The sequence below is a fragment of the Trachypithecus francoisi genome, unplaced genomic scaffold (genome assembly GCF_009764315.1).
Source record: "Trachypithecus francoisi isolate TF-2019V2 unplaced genomic scaffold, Tfra_2.0 Lachesis_group0, whole genome shotgun sequence".
In the NCBI taxonomy this organism is placed as follows: Eukaryota; Metazoa; Chordata; class Mammalia; order Primates; family Cercopithecidae; genus Trachypithecus; species Trachypithecus francoisi.
This window is the reverse complement of record NW_022681453.1, coordinates 168459260-168462922: the sequence shown is the minus strand read 5'-3', so window position 1 is coordinate 168462922 and position 3663 is coordinate 168459260.

The following is a 3663-nucleotide window of genomic DNA, read 5'->3' as shown; positions in this document are numbered from 1 at the left end:
CTATTCCATACTGGTAAGTGAAATAAAACATTTACAGAATAATATTGTAATTATGTTGTGAATTTACTAAAGAAAATACAGAAAACGGCCAGGTGCGGTGGCTCACGCCTGTAATCCCAGCACTTTGGGAGGCCGAGGTGGGTGGATCACGAAGTCAGGAGATTGAGACCATCCTGGCTAACACGGTGAAATCCCATCTCTACTAAACAAAATGCAAAAAATTAGCCAGGCGTGGTGCCAGGCGCCTGTAGTCCCAGCTACTCAGAAGGCTGTGCCAGGAGAATAACGTAAACCCGGGAGGCGAAGCTTGCAGTGAGCCGAGATCGCACCACCGCACTCCAGCCTGGGCGACAGAGCAAGACTCCATATCAACAACAACAAAAAAAGAAAATACAGAAAATGAACAAAACTTAATGGAGTCTACAAGTAAGTTCCTATATAAAAATTTTTCAAGCTATACATTTAAAAATTGAGCAATGGATTTTATGCAAATTATACCTAAATTTAATAATGGATAGCATGTATGTTTTCATGTATATATAGAAATACATAAAACTCAGTCTGGAATAATACACACCCTACTTTTGGCAGCGGTTTCCTCTATTTTTCCTCTGCTTACTTCTGTATTATTTGAATATTTTTAAAAGGAGAATGCATTAATTGGATATCTAATAAATAAAAAATACAACATTTTTATTGAAGTCAATAAAATAAATAATTGATCAATTAATAAATAACAAAATTATAAATAATAAAATTAACACACAACAAATACACTTTGGAAGAAAACAAGCTGCTGAGAATCTGTGTAGAGATATACTCATCTTCACTCTTGGGAAGCATCTCAGAACTATGCTTTCTCTATTTTTGCCTTTCTAAAGAGAAGTTTACAGTAAGTCACCAGTTAACTTCTGTAAGGGGCCTTTCCACTATCCTTATCACCATCTGGCCTGATAGCTGCATGCAGAAGTGTGATGTGAACACCACAGCCACCCTATGAGATGCCTGACCCCACTCTAGGGAAATGGGGTTTACAGGCACTAGGCACTTGCCTGAAGGAGATGCCTCATTCTCTCCCACACCTACGGTGGCATGGGGATAATGCAGCTGCCATATATATACACAAATATATATATGTTTATATGTGTGTGTATATATTATATATTATATGTGTGTATATATTATATACACACACATATATAATATATATAATGTGCATACACACACACTCATATATATATATGTGTGTATGTATATATTTTTTATGAGATGGGGTCTCACTCTGTCACCCAGGCTGGAGTGCAGTGGCACAATCTTACCTCACTGCAAACCTCTGCCTCCCAGGTTCAAGCCATCTTCCCACCTCAGCCTCCTGAGTAGCTTGGACCACAGGCATGCGCCACCACACCCAGCTAATTTTTGTATTTTTGGTAAAGACATGGTTTTGCCATGTTGCCCAGACTGGTCTCAAACTCCTGAGCTCAAGCAATCTGCCTGCCTCAGCCCCCCAAATTGCTAGGATTACATGCATGAGCCACCGTGCCTGGCCAACTGCTAGATATTAATATGCACTGCCTGTATGCTCAGTGTGATTTTAAAAAGCAATAAATAAGAAAAATTCAGGTTATAATAATCTAATACCAAACTGGCAACAATTCATCTAATGACTACATAATATTGGCATGGGGTGAAGGAGCAGTGCTGACAGATGGAGCTGGAGAAGTTAGCAGACGCCAATAGAGACAGAGCTTTGTCAAACACATTAGGGAGGTTATCCCAAGGACAAGGGCAAGCTAGTAATGGGCCTCAGTCAGGGCATCACCTCCTCTGACTGCTCTAAGGGGAACGCACTGAGAGGCAACCAGACTGGGAGTGAATTGAGCAGTTAGGAAATCTGGGCAAGATATTTTCACCTCCTAGAACCATGAGATAGCACTGGGGATGGAGACAAGTGGGTGGGTAGAGGGATATTGAAGAGAGAGATCTGGCTGGGCACAGTGGCTCACGCCTGTAATCCCACGACTTTGGGAGGCCGAGGTGGGCGGATCACCAGAGGTCAGGAGTTCGAGACCAGCCTGGCCAACATGGTGAAATCCTGTCTCTACTAAAAATACAAAATCAGCTTGGTGTGATCGCACACACCTGTAATCCCAGCTACTCAGGAGGCTGAGGCAGGAGGTTGTGGTGAGCTGAGATTGAGCCACTGCACTCCAGCCTGGCAACAGAGTGAGAATCCATCTCAAAATAAATAAATAAAATAAACAGAGAGAGAGATCTGACAGGTCTTGGTGATCAATTTCATATATCCTGGAAAGGAGGATGGGGTGATGGCGGTCCCTGTATTAGCTAAGGTTCAATCAATAAAGCAGAACACTAGGCATTGTGGAAAAAAGGATTTATTGTTAAAATTAGTTTGTGGGAGAAGCTGGTCAACTAAACATCTAGGAAGAGGAGTTGGGGCATCAGGGAAGTCCCCATCCAGTCAGTCTGAGAAGCCAGGGACATCCAGACCAGATGCCCAAACTGGACCATGAAGGAGAAGTTGATAGGGAAGTCTAGAGGAAATGTTTGCTTCTGTGGGCCCACAGACAGGTGCCAGCTAATAGGCCCGGGGCTGCTATTGGTCAGCAAGACCTGGAGCTGGAGGAAAACCTGGAGGTAGAGTAGTGGGGAACAAAGGACAAACAGAAACCTGCTAGGCACTTCAGCATCTGTGGGTGAACTCATTGGATGATGATAGCATTCCAATATAAACCCCTAAGTTTTAAATATTAAGATTCCCTCCTTGGCCAAATTTAACCTGGAACCACACAGGAAAAGGGATTCTCTGAGACGTTCCAGTTAAACTAAGTTGATGATCAAAGAAGATTCTGGAGGAAAGGTTAATGAGTTCCATTTTGAACATGTTGACTTTGATACCTCTTCAGGGCGATATCTAGTTGACAGCTGGGCTTGTCCAAACTTCTTCAGCATTCAGGCAACCTGCTGTAGGACTCTTGTTCTAACCCAGCCTTGGGGTGAGGGAGTGGCATGCAGCTGTGGATTAAAGATTTAGGAACTAAAAATATTAGCCAGGAGTGAAGGCTGGGGAAATAATTATAAAAGCCAGTCCAGTCAAGATCTACAACTCTCAGGCAGTTACCTGAGACAGCAAGATGGGGTGGGTAGGATCTACAGAGCAGATAGAGGAGGTGTCGTAGACAGATGGCCTGAGGTGCTGTAACACTGGCTGGGAAGACATCCCATCTATACAGTAAGGATAGTCTCCTAAAATGGCTATTTGAAAGTGCCACAACTTATAAAAACAACTGATAGTCACTCTTCTTACATTTTCATTTCTACTACATAGGCATAAGACAGTTTATTTATTTATTTTAAAGACAGGATCTTGCTCTGTCACCCAGGCTGGAGTGGAATGGCACAATCATAGTTGACTGCAGTTGACTGCCTCAAACTCCTGGACTCAAGTGACCCTCCTGCCTCAGTCTCCTGAGTAGCTAGCACTACAGGTGTGTGCAACAATGCTCAGCTAATTGTTTTCTTTTTTTTTTCTTTTTTTGTAGCGATGGGGTCTCGATATGTTGCTCAGGCTGGTCTTGAACTCCAGGCCTCAAGCAATCCTCCTGTCTTGGCCTCCCAGAGTGCTGGGATTACAGACGTGAG